Raw genomic sequence first — 13,984 nt, forward strand, 5'->3', positions numbered from 1 at the left:
AGAGGTTGTGAGTTCGAATCCTGTCAAGACCCTGAAGATGGCAGCTGTTAAAAGAGATGGATCGTGAGAACCTGGGATGTCTGGTGGATTGGAAGATATCGGTGCATGGATGGACTGAGGCGAGGTCGATGTCAAGAAGCATGTGGGATGTTGAAAATAAAAAGATGGGGGATTTTATTTGCCTTTTTTTTTTTTTTTTTTATATCAAGAAAACCTCCTCTGCAATCCACCATTGCCTCCAGCCCTTCACACCAACTACCACCACTGCCTCCACACCAGCTACCACCATTGCCACCAGCCCTTCACACCAACTACCACCCAGGAACCGGGACCACTCACTTCCACACCAACAACCTTCTTCCTATGGAATCTTCCCACCCACACTCACATACCAGCTACCACAGCCATCCACACCAGAGCTCCTTCTCCAACACCTTATGGGTGCCCGACCATCAACCACTTCACACACACACACACACACACACACACACACACACACACACACACTCCTCCGCTTCCACACTATGCTGCCACAATTTCTCCAAACGAGCTTCAGGGTGTTCACAGGACTTGAACTCACAACCTCTCTGCTCCAAGGCAGCAGCTCTAACCACTAGACCATGAGAGCTTCATGGAAACTAGCAAGGATGACTGTGGTCTTGGCCTGTTTTGACAAAATCATTTTTTTCCCCACCGGTTCATATACATTTGACTGGGATAGTACAGGCAAGCCGAGAGCTAGTTCGGACTTAGCTTCGAATCCCCCCTCTGTGCGGTTACCCTGGCAAGCCATGTGTTGCGGGGGTATAGCTCAGTGGTAGAGCATTTGACTGCAGATCAAGAGGTCCTTGGCTCAAATCCGAGTGCCCCCTAACACACATTTTTTTGCTTTACGACTTAACCATATCCTACATATGTAGTGGTGGTGGTGGGGGGGAGGCGCCATAGGAAGAAGGTTGTTGGTGTGGAAGTGAGTGGCCCTGGGTGGTGGGCTGAAGGGCTGGAGGCAGTGGTGGTAGTTGGTGTGAAGGGCTGGAGGCAACGTTGAGGTACAAACAAGCCACATGTTGTGGGGCTGAAGCTCAGTGGTAGAGCATTTGACTGCATGTAAAGAGGTCCGAGTGCCCGTAACACACATTTTTTTTCTTTACAAGCTTAACCGTATCCCACATATGTAGTTTATTGCAGAAAATTAAAAATGTTGAGGTACAGATGAGCTGCATGTTGCGGGGGTATAGCTCAGTGGTAGAGCATTTGACTGCAGATCAAGAGGTCCTTGGTACAAATCCGAGTGCCCCCTAACACATGCATGCTTTTTTTTCCTCTGTGCAGTTGCTCTGTGTGCCAAAACAGGCCAAGACCATGGTCGCCGCATATGCCTGACAAGCAGCTCCCACGGCATAGTGGTTAGAGCAGCCACCTTGGAGCGAAGAGGTTGTGAGTTCGAATCCTGTCAAGACCCTGAAGATGGCAGCTGTTAAAAGAGATGGATCGTGAGAACCTGGGATGTCTGGTGGATTGGAAGATATTGGTGCATGGATGGACTGAGGCGAGGTGGATGTCAAGGAGAGCAGTTGTCGAGGTAAGTGGTTGGAGGAAGGTGTAGTTGTGGGGCATTGTGGAAGGTGGACTGAGGCGAGGAGGATGTCAAGGAGAGCAGTTGTCGAGGTAAGTGGTTGGAGGAAGGTGTAGTTGTGGGGCATCGTGGAAGGTGGACTGAGGCGAGGAGGACGTCAAGGAGAGCAGTTGTCGAGGTGAGTGGTTAGAGGGCGTTGCGGAGGAAGGTGTAGTTGTGGGGCATCGTGGAAGGTGGTCCACTGCCTGGAATGGAGGATTCTAGGTTGGGGATCTGCCAAAAGTGGTGTTGTGTCTGTCGAAGCATGTGGGATGTTGAAAATAAAAAGATGGGGGATTTTATTTGCCTTTTTTTTGTTTTTTTTTTTTTTTTTATCAAGAAAACCTCCTCTGCAATCCACCATTGCCTCCAACCCTTCACACCAACTACCACTACTGCCTCCACACCAACTACCACCACTGCCACCAGCCCTTCACACCAATTACCGGGACCACTCACTTCCACACCAACAACCTTCTTCCTATGGAACCTTCCCACCCACACCACCACCACTCATGGGATTGGAAGATATCGGTGCATGGATGGACTGAGGCGAGGTGGATGTCAGGAAGAGCGGAATGGAGAGCAATGTCCCTGAAGACCCTGGAGCATGTCGCTGGATGGACTGAGGCGAGGAGGATGTCAAGGAGAGCAGTTGTCGAGGTAAGTAAGTGGTTAGAGGGCGTTGCGGAGGAAGGTGTAGTTGTGGGGCATCGTGGAAGGTGGTCCACTGCCTGGAATGGAGGATTCTAGGTTGGGGATCTGCCAAAAGTGGTGTTGTGTCTGTCGAAGCATGTGGGATGTTGAAAATAAAAAGATGGGGGATTTTATTTGCCTTTTTTTTTTTTTTTTTTTTTTATATCAAGAAAACCTCCTCTGCAATCCACCATTGCCTCCAGCCCTTCACACCAACTACCACTACTGCCTCCACACCAACTACCACCACTGCCACCAGCCCTTCACACCAATTACCGGGACCACTCACTTCCACACCAACAACCTTCTTCCTATGGAACCTTCCCACCCACACCACCACCACTCATGGGATTGGAAGATATCGGTGCATGGATGGACTGAGGCGAGGTGGATGTCAGGAAGAGCGGAATGGAGAGCAATGTCCCTGAAGACCCTGGAGCATGTCGCTGGATGGACTGAGGCGAGGAGGATGTCAAGGAGAGCAGTTGTCGAGGTAAGTAAGTGGTTAGAGGGCGTTGCGGAGGAAGGTGTAGTTGTGGGGCATCGTGGAAGGTGGTCCACTGCCTGGAATGGAGGATTCTAGGTTGGGGATCTGCCAAAAGTGGTGTTGTGTCTGTCGAAGCATGTGGGATGTTGAAAATAAAAAGATGGGGGATTTTATTTGCCTTTTTTTTATATCACGAAAACCTCCTCTGCAATCCACCATTGCCTCCAGCCCTTCACACCAACTACCACCACTGCCTCCACACCAGCTACCACCATTGCCACCAGCCCTTCACACCAACTACCACCCAGGAACCGGGACCACTCACTTCCACACCAACAACCTTCTTCCTATGGAATCTTCCCACCCACACTCACATACCAGCTACCACAGCCATCCACACCAGAGCTCCTTCTCCAACACCTTATGGGTGCCCGACCATCAACCACTTCACACACACACACACACACACACACACACACACACACACACTCCTCCGCTTCCACACTATGCTGCCACAATTTCTCCAAACGAGCTTCAGGGTGTTCACAGGACTTGAACTCACAACCTCTCTGCTCCAAGGCAGCAGCTCTAACCACTAGACCATGAGAGCTTCATGGAAACTAGCAAGGATGACTGTGGTCTTGGCCTGTTTTGACAAAATCATTTTTTTCCCCACCGGTTCATATACATTTGACTGGGATAGTACAGGCAAGCCGAGAGCTAGTTCGGACTTAGCTTCGAATCCCCCCTCTGTGCGGTTACCCTGGCAAGCCATGTGTTGCGGGGGTATAGCTCAGTGGTAGAGCATTTGACTGCAGATCAAGAGGTCCTTGGCTCAAATCCGAGTGCCCCCTAACACACATTTTTTTGCTTTACGACTTAACCATATCCTACATATGTAGTGGTGGTGGTGGGGGGGAGGCGCCATAGGAAGAAGGTTGTTGGTGTGGAAGTGAGTGGCCCTGGGTGGTGGGCTGAAGGGCTGGAGGCAGTGGTGGTAGTTGGTGTGAAGGGCTGGAGGCAACGTTGAGGTACAAACAAGCCACATGTTGTGGGGCTGAAGCTCAGTGGTAGAGCATTTGACTGCATGTAAAGAGGTCCGAGTGCCCGTAACACACATTTTTTTTCTTTACAAGCTTAACCGTATCCCACATATGTAGTTTATTGCAGAAAATTAAAAATGTTGAGGTACAGATGAGCTGCATGTTGCGGGGGTATAGCTCAGTGGTAGAGCATTTGACTGCAGATCAAGAGGTCCTTGGTACAAATCCGAGTGCCCCCTAACACATGCATGCTTTTTTTTCCTCTGTGCAGTTGCTCTGTGTGCCAAAACAGGCCAAGACCATGGTCGCCGCATATGCCTGACAAGCAGCTCCCACGGCATAGTGGTTAGAGCAGCCACCTTGGAGCGAAGAGGTTGTGAGTTCGAATCCTGTCAAGACCCTGAAGATGGCAGCTGTTAAAAGAGATGGATCGTGAGAACCTGGGATGTCTGGTGGATTGGAAGATATTGGTGCATGGATGGACTGAGGCGAGGTGGATGTCAAGGAGAGCAGTTGTCGAGGTAAGTGGTTGGAGGAAGGTGTAGTTGTGGGGCATTGTGGAAGGTGGACTGAGGCGAGGAGGATGTCAAGGAGAGCAGTTGTCGAGGTAAGTGGTTGGAGGAAGGTGTAGTTGTGGGGCATCGTGGAAGGTGGACTGAGGCGAGGAGGACGTCAAGGAGAGCAGTTGTCGAGGTGAGTGGTTAGAGGGCGTTGCGGAGGAAGGTGTAGTTGTGGGGCATCGTGGAAGGTGGTCCACTGCCTGGAATGGAGGATTCTAGGTTGGGGATCTGCCAAAAGTGGTGTTGTGTCTGTCGAAGCATGTGGGATGTTGAAAATAAAAAGATGGGGGATTTTATTTGCCTTTTTTTTGTTTTGTTTTTTTTTTTTATCAAGAAAACCTCCTCTGCAATCCACCATTGCCTCCAACCCTTCACACCAACTACCACTACTGCCTCCACACCAACTACCACCACTGCCACCAGCCCTTCACACCAATTACCGGGACCACTCACTTCCACACCAACAACCTTCTTCCTATGGAACCTTCCCACCCACACCACCACCACTCATGGGATTGGAAGATATCGGTGCATGGATGGACTGAGGCGAGGTGGATGTCAGGAAGAGCGGAATGGAGAGCAATGTCCCTGAAGACCCTGGAGCATGTCGCTGGATGGACTGAGGCGAGGAGGATGTCAAGGAGAGCAGTTGTCGAGGTAAGTAAGTGGTTAGAGGGTGTTGCGGAGGAAGGTGTAGTTGTGGGGCATCGTGGAAGGTGGTCCACTGCCTGGAATGGAGGATTCTAGGTTGGGGATCTGCCAAAAGTGGTGTTGTGTCTGTCGAAGCATGTGGGATGTTGAAAATAAAAAGATGGGGGATTTTATTTGCCTTTTTTTTTTTTTTTTTTTTTTTTATATCAAGAAAACCTCCTCTGCAATCCACCATTGCCTCCAGCCCTTCACACCAACTACCACTACTGCCTCCACACCAACTACCACCACTGCCACCAGCCCTTCACACCAATTACCGGGACCACTCACTTCCACACCAACAACCTTCTTCCTATGGAACCTTCCCACCCACACCACCACCACTCATGGGATTGGAAGATATCGGTGCATGGATGGACTGAGGCGAGGTGGATGTCAGGAAGAGCGGAATGGAGAGCAATGTCCCTGAAGACCCTGGAGCATGTCGCTGGATGGACTGAGGCGAGGAGGATGTCAAGGAGAGCAGTTGTCGAGGTAAGTAAGTGGTTAGAGGGCGTTGCGGAGGAAGGTGTAGTTGTGGGGCATCGTGGAAGGTGGTCCACTGCCTGGAATGGAGGATTCTAGGTTGGGGATCTGCCAAAAGTGGTGTTGTGTCTGTCGAAGCATGTGGGATGTTGAAAATAAAAAGATGGGGGATTTTATTTGCCTTTTTTTTATATCACGAAAACCTCCTCTGCAATCCACCATTGCCTCCAGCCCTTCACACCAACTACCACCACTGCCTCCACACCAGCTACCACCATTGCCACCAGCCCTTCACACCAACTACCACCCAGGAACCGGGACCACTCACTTCCACACCAACAACCTTCTTCCTATGGAATCTTCCCAACCATAGCCAGGAAGCCAACGGGCTTCCCATAGCCAGTTGAGAGCTAGCTCCACCTTAGGTTGGAGTCCCCCCCCCCCTTTCCTCTGTGCAGTTGCTCTGTGTGCCAAAACAGGCCAAGACCTTGGTCGCCGCATATGCCTGACAAGCAGCTCCCACGGCATAGTGGTTAGAGCAGCCGCCTTGGAGCGAAGAGGTTGTGAGTTCGAATCCTGTCAAGACCCTGAAGATGGCAGCTGTTAAAAGAGATGGATCGTGAGAACCTGGGATGTCTGGTGGATTGGAAGATATCGGTGCATGGATGGACTGAGGCGAGGTCGATGTCAAGAAGCATGTGGGATGTTGAAAATAAAAAGATGGGGGATTTTATTTGCCTTTTTTTTTATATCAAGAAAACCTCCTCTGCAATCCACCATTGCCTCCAGCCCTTCACACCAACTACCACCACTGCCTCCACACCAGCTACCACCATTGCCACCAGCCCTTCACACCAACTACCACCCAGGAACCGGGACCACTCACTTCCACACCAACAACCTTCTTCCTATGGAATCTTCCCACCCACACTCACATACCAGCTACCACAGCCATCCACACCAGAGCTCCTTCTCCAACACCTTATGGGTGCCCGACCATCAACCACTTCACACACACACACACACACACACACACACACACACACTCCTCCGCTTCCACACTATGCTGCCACAATTTCTCCAAACGAGCTTCAGGGTGTTCACAGGACTTGAACTCACAACCTCTCTGCTCCAAGGCAGCAGCTCTAACCACTAGACCATGAGAGCTTCATGGAAACTAGCAAGGATGACTGTGGTCTTGGCCTGTTTTGACAAAATCATTTTTTTCCCCACCGGTTCATATACATTTGACTGGGATAGTACAGGCAAGCCGAGAGCTAGTTCGGACTTAGCTTCGAATCCCCCCTCTGTGCGGTTACCCTGGCAAGCCATGTGTTGCGGGGGTATAGCTCAGTGGTAGAGCATTTGACTGCAGATCAAGAGGTCCTTGGCTCAAATCCGAGTGCCCCCTAACACACATTTTTTTGCTTTACGACTTAACCATATCCTACATATGTAGTGGTGGTGGTGGGGGGGAGGCGCCATAGGAAGAAGGTTGTTGGTGTGGAAGTGAGTGGCCCTGGGTGGTGGGCTGAAGGGCTGGAGGCAGTGGTGGTAGTTGGTGTGAAGGGCTGGAGGCAACGTTGAGGTACAAACAAGCCACATGTTGTGGGGCTGAAGCTCAGTGGTAGAGCATTTGACTGCATGTAAAGAGGTCCGAGTGCCCGTAACACACATTTTTTTTCTTTACAAGCTTAACCGTATCCCACATATGTAGTTTATTGCAGAAAATTAAAAATGTTGAGGTACAGATGAGCTGCATGTTGCGGGGGTATAGCTCAGTGGTAGAGCATTTGACTGCAGATCAAGAGGTCCTTGGTACAAATCCGAGTGCCCCCTAACACATGCATGCTTTTTTTTCCTCTGTGCAGTTGCTCTGTGTGCCAAAACAGGCCAAGACCATGGTCGCCGCATATGCCTGACAAGCAGCTCCCACGGCATAGTGGTTAGAGCAGCCACCTTGGAGCGAAGAGGTTGTGAGTTCGAATCCTGTCAAGACCCTGAAGATGGCAGCTGTTAAAAGAGATGGATCGTGAGAACCTGGGATGTCTGGTGGATTGGAAGATATTGGTGCATGGATGGACTGAGGCGAGGTGGATGTCAAGGAGAGCAGTTGTCGAGGTAAGTGGTTGGAGGAAGGTGTAGTTGTGGGGCATTGTGGAAGGTGGACTGAGGCGAGGAGGATGTCAAGGAGAGCAGTTGTCGAGGTAAGTGGTTGGAGGAAGGTGTAGTTGTGGGGCATCGTGGAAGGTGGACTGAGGCGAGGAGGACGTCAAGGAGAGCAGTTGTCGAGGTGAGTGGTTAGAGGGCGTTGCGGAGGAAGGTGTAGTTGTGGGGCATCGTGGAAGGTGGTCCACTGCCTGGAATGGAGGATTCTAGGTTGGGGATCTGCCAAAAGTGGTGTTGTGTCTGTCGAAGCATGTGGGATGTTGAAAATAAAAAGATGGGGGATTTTATTTGCCTTTTTTTTGTTTTGTTTTTTTTTTTTATCAAGAAAACCTCCTCTGCAATCCACCATTGCCTCCAACCCTTCACACCAACTACCACTACTGCCTCCACACCAACTACCACCACTGCCACCAGCCCTTCACACCAATTACCGGGACCACTCACTTCCACACCAACAACCTTCTTCCTATGGAACCTTCCCACCCACACCACCACCACTCATGGGATTGGAAGATATCGGTGCATGGATGGACTGAGGCGAGGTGGATGTCAGGAAGAGCGGAATGGAGAGCAATGTCCCTGAAGACCCTGGAGCATGTCGCTGGATGGACTGAGGCGAGGAGGATGTCAAGGAGAGCAGTTGTCGAGGTAAGTAAGTGGTTAGAGGGCGTTGCGGAGGAAGGTGTAGTTGTGGGGCATCGTGGAAGGTGGTCCACTGCCTGGAATGGAGGATTCTAGGTTGGGGATCTGCCAAAAGTGGTGTTGTGTCTGTCGAAGCATGTGGGATGTTGAAAATAAAAAGATGGGGGATTTTATTTGCCTTTTTTTTTTTTTTTTTTTTTTATATCAAGAAAACCTCCTCTGCAATCCACCATTGCCTCCAGCCCTTCACACCAACTACCACTACTGCCTCCACACCAACTACCACCACTGCCACCAGCCCTTCACACCAATTACCGGGACCACTCACTTCCACACCAACAACCTTCTTCCTATGGAACCTTCCCACCCACACCACCACCACTCATGGGATTGGAAGATATCGGTGCATGGATGGACTGAGGCGAGGTGGATGTCAGGAAGAGCGGAATGGAGAGCAATGTCCCTGAAGACCCTGGAGCATGTCGCTGGATGGACTGAGGCGAGGAGGATGTCAAGGAGAGCAGTTGTCGAGGTAAGTAAGTGGTTAGAGGGCGTTGCGGAGGAAGGTGTAGTTGTGGGGCATCGTGGAAGGTGGTCCACTGCCTGGAATGGAGGATTCTAGGTTGGGGATCTGCCAAAAGTGGTGTTGTGTCTGTCGAAGCATGTGGGATGTTGAAAATAAAAAGATGGGGGATTTTATTTGCCTTTTTTTTATATCACGAAAACCTCCTCTGCAATCCACCATTGCCTCCAGCCCTTCACACCAACTACCACCACTGCCTCCACACCAGCTACCACCATTGCCACCAGCCCTTCACACCAACTACCACCCAGGAACCGGGACCACTCACTTCCACACCAACAACCTTCTTCCTATGGAATCTTCCCACCCACACTCACATACCAGCTACCACAGCCATCCACACCAGAGCTCCTTCTCCAACACCTTATGGGTGCCCGACCATCAACCACTTCACACACACACACACACACACACACACTCCTCCGCTTCCACACTATGCTGCCACAATTTCTCCAAACGAGCTTCAGGGTGTTCACAGGACTTGAACTCACAACCTCTCTGCTCCAAGGCAGCAGCTCTAACCACTAGACCATGAGAGCTTCATGGAAACTAGCAAGGATGACTGTGGTCTTGGCCTGTTTTGACAAAATCATTTTTTTCCCCACCGGTTCATATACATTTGACTGGGATAGTACAGGCAAGCCGAGAGCTAGTTCGGACTTAGCTTCGAATCCCCCCTCTGTGCGGTTACCCTGGCAAGCCATGTGTTGCGGGGGTATAGCTCAGTGGTAGAGCATTTGACTGCAGATCAAGAGGTCCTTGGCTCAAATCCGAGTGCCCCCTAACACACATTTTTTTGCTTTACGACTTAACCATATCCTACATATGTAGTGGTGGTGGTGGGGGGGAGGCGCCATAGGAAGAAGGTTGTTGGTGTGGAAGTGAGTGGCCCTGGGTGGTGGGCTGAAGGGCTGGAGGCAGTGGTGGTAGTTGGTGTGAAGGGCTGGAGGCAACGTTGAGGTACAAACAAGCCACATGTTGTGGGGCTGAAGCTCAGTGGTAGAGCATTTGACTGCATGTAAAGAGGTCCGAGTGCCCGTAACACACATTTTTTTTCTTTACAAGCTTAACCGTATCCCACATATGTAGTTTATTGCAGAAAATTAAAAATGTTGAGGTACAGATGAGCTGCATGTTGCGGGGGTATAGCTCAGTGGTAGAGCATTTGACTGCAGATCAAGAGGTCCTTGGTTCAAATCCGAGTGCCCCCTAACACATGCATGCTTTTTTTTACAGCTTAACCACATCCTACATATGTTGTTTATAGCAGACCCCCACTAGCTTTACACTGCAAGATTTTGGTCGCCTCATCCAGTTGATGAGCAGCCACCCTGGAGCGCAGAGGTTCAAGAGGTCCTTGGTTCAAATACAAATGCCCGCTAATGCACAATTTTTTCTTGGTGGGGCATTGTGGTCAGACAGAAAAGAACCATACAACTTCCTCTGTAGTATAAAGCAGCTGATAAGAGTAAAGAGCTTTAAATACAAGTCATTTACTAATCTGTCTAACTTTTTGGCACCAGTTAATTTAAAAAAAAAAAATTGACACACGAGTATCCCTTTAAGATCTACGAATGTAACTCTTTGATCTTTTTGTGGTTTGACAAAACTTACATCTAAGTTACATTTATAGATTGAACCCACCACCTTCACACTGTAAGGTGGCAAGGCTAACCACTTAGCATTCAGAGATCTTGACATAGCCAGTTGAGAGCTAGCTCCACCTTAGGTTGGAGTCCCCCCCCCCCCCCTTTCCTCTGTGCAGTTGCTCTGTGTGCCAAAACAGGCCAAGACCTTGGTCGCCGCATATGCCAGACAAGCAGCTCCCACGGCATAGTGGTTAGAGCAGCCACCTTGGAGCGAAGAGGTTGTGAGTTCGAATCCTGTCAAGACCCTGAAGATGGCAGCTGTTAAAAGAGATGGATCGTGAGAACCTGGGATGTCTGGTGGATTGGAAGATATCGGTGCATGGATGGACTGAGGCGAGGTGGATGTCAAGGAGAGCAGTTGTCGAGGTAAGTGGTTGGAGGAAGGTGTAGTTGTGGGGCATTGTGGAAGGTGGACTGAGGCGAGGAGGATGTCAAGGAGAGCAGTTGTGGAGGAAGGTGTAGTTGTGGGGCATCGTGGAAGGTGGACTGAGGCGAGGAGGACGTCAAGGAGAGCAGTTGTCGAGGTGAGTGGTTAGAGGGCGTTGCGGAGGAAGGTGTAGTTGTGGGGCATCGTGGAAGGTGGTCCACTGCCTGGAATGGAGGAGTCTAGGTTGGGGATCTGCCAAAAGTGGTGTTGTGTCTGTCGAAGCATGTGGGATGTTGAAAATAAAAAGATGGGGGATTTTATTTGCCTTTTTTTTGTTTTGTTTTTTTTTTTTTTATCAAGAAAACCTCCTCTGCAATCCACCATTGCCTCCAACCCTTCACACCAACTACCACTACTGCCTCCACACCAACTACCACCACTGCCACCAGCCCTTCACACCAATTACCGGGACCACTCACTTCCACACCAACAACCTTCTTCCTATGGAACCTTCCCACCCACACCACCACCACTCATGGGATTGGAAGATATCGGTGCATGGATGGACTGAGGCGAGGTGGATGTCAGGAAGAGCGGAATGGAGAGCAATGTCCCTGAAGACCCTGGAGCATGTCGCTGGATGGACTGAGGCGAGGAGGATGTCAAGGAGAGCAGTTGTCGAGGTAAGTAAGTGGTTAGAGGGCGTTGCGGAGGAAGGTGTAGTTGTGGGGCATCGTGGAAGGTGGTCCACTGCCTGGAATGGAGGATTCTAGGTTGGGGATCTGCCAAAAGTGGTGTTGTGTCTGTCGAAGCATGTGGGATGTTGAAAATAAAAAGATGGGGGATTTTATTTGCCTTTTTTTTTTTTTATATCAAGAAAACCTCCTCTGCAATCCACCATTGCCTCCAGCCCTTCACACCAACTACCACTACTGCCTCCACACCAACTACCACCACTGCCACCAGCCCTTCACACCAATTACCGGGACCACTCACTTCCACACCAACAACCTTCTTCCTATGGAACCTTCCCACCCACACCACCACCACTCATGGGATTGGAAGATATCGGTGCATGGATGGACTGAGGCGAGGTGGATGTCAGGAAGAGCGGAATGGAGAGCAATGTCCCTGAAGACCCTGGAGCATGTCGCTGGATGGACTGAGGCGAGGAGGATGTCAAGGAGAGCAGTTGTCGAGGTAAGTAAGTGGTTAGAGGGCGTTGCGGAGGAAGGTGTAGTTGTGGGGCATCGTGGAAGGTGGTCCACTGCCTGGAATGGAGGATTCTAGGTTGGGGATCTGCCAAAAGTGGTGTTGTGTCTGTCGAAGCATGTGGGATGTTGAAAATAAAAAGATGGGGGATTTTATTTGCCTTTTTTTTATATCACGAAAACCTCCTCTGCAATCCACCATTGCCTCCAGCCCTTCACACCAACTACCACCACTGCCTCCACACCAGCTACCACCATTGCCACCAGCCCTTCACACCAACTACCACCCAGGAACCGGGACCACTCACTTCCACACCAACAACCTTCTTCCTATGGAATCTTCCCAACCATAGCCAGGAAGCCAACGGGCTTCCCATAGCCAGTTGAGAGCTAGCTCCACCTTAGGTTGGAGTCCCCCCCCCCCCTTTCCTCTGTGCAGTTGCTCTGTGTGCCAAAACAGGCCAAGACCTTGGTCGCCGCATATGCCTGACAAGCAGCTCCCACGGCATAGTGGTTAGAGCAGCCGCCTTGGAGCGAAGAGGTTGTGAGTTCGAATCCTGTCAAGACCCTGAAGATGGCAGCTGTTAAAAGAGATGGATCATGAGAACCTGGGATGTCTGGTGGATTGGAAGATATCGGTGCATGGATGGACTGAGGCGAGGTCGATGTCAAGAAGCATGTGGGATGTTGAAAATAAAAAGATGGGGGATTTTATTTGCCTTTTTTTTTTTTTTTTTATATCAAGAAAACCTCCTCTGCAATCCACCATTGCCTCCAGCCCTTCACACCAACTACCACCACTGCCTCCACACCAGCTACCACCATTGCCACCAGCCCTTCACACCAACTACCACCCAGGAACCGGGACCACTCACTTCCACACCAACAACCTTCTTCCTATGGAATCTTCCCACCCACACTCACATACCAGCTACCACAGCCATCCACACCAGAGCTCCTTCTCCAACACCTTATGGGTGCCCGACCATCAACCACTTCACACACACACACACACACACACACACACACACACACACACACTCCTCCGCTTCCACACTATGCTGCCACAATTTCTCCAAACGAGCTTCAGGGTGTTCACAGGACTTGAACTCACAACCTCTCTGCTCCAAGGCAGCAGCTCTAACCATTAGACCATGAGAGCTTCATGGAAACTAGCAAGGATGACTGTGGTCTTGGCCTGTTTTGACAAAATCATTTTTTTCCCCACCGGTTCATATACATTTGACTGGGATAGTACAGGCAAGCCGAGAGCTAGTTCGGACTTAGCTTCGAATCCCCCCTCTGTGCGGTTACCCTGGCAAGCCATGTGTTGCGGGGGTATAGCTCAGTGGTAGAGCATTTGACTGCAGATCAAGAGGTCCTTGGCTCAAATCCGAGTGCCCCCTAACACACATTTTTTTGCTTTACGACTTAACCATATCCTACATATGTAGTGGTGGTGGTGGGGGGGAGGCGCCATAGGAAGAAGGTTGTTGGTGTGGAAGTGAGTGGCCCTGGGTGGTGGGCTGAAGGGCTGGAGGCAGTGGTGGTAGTTGGTGTGAAGGGCTGGAGGCAACGTTGAGGTACAAACAAGCCACATGTTGTGGGGCTGAAGCTCAGTGGTAGAGCATTTGACTGCATGTAAAGAGGTCCGAGTGCCCGTAACACACATTTTTTTTCTTTACAAGCTTAACCGTATCCCACATATGTAGTTTATTGCAGAAAATTAAAAATGTTGAGGTACAGATGAGCTGCATGTTGCGGGGGTATAGCTCAGTGGTAGAGC

At 50.4% G+C, this 13,984-nt stretch overlaps 1 non-coding gene across 1 annotated transcript; it reads left to right on the plus strand.

Annotated features, from left to right (window-relative positions):
- Nucleotides 1-10,110: 10,110 nt before the first annotated feature.
- TRNAC-GCA (transfer RNA cysteine (anticodon GCA)) lies at nt 10,111-10,182 on the plus strand. Its single transcript has one exon. It is a non-coding gene; the product is annotated as a tRNA-Cys (tRNA).
- The last annotated feature ends 3,802 nt before the right edge of the window (nt 10,183-13,984 follow it).

This window comes from Hyla sarda, chromosome 2 (genome assembly GCF_029499605.1).
Source record: "Hyla sarda isolate aHylSar1 chromosome 2, aHylSar1.hap1, whole genome shotgun sequence".
Taxonomy (NCBI): domain Eukaryota; kingdom Metazoa; phylum Chordata; class Amphibia; order Anura; family Hylidae; genus Hyla; species Hyla sarda.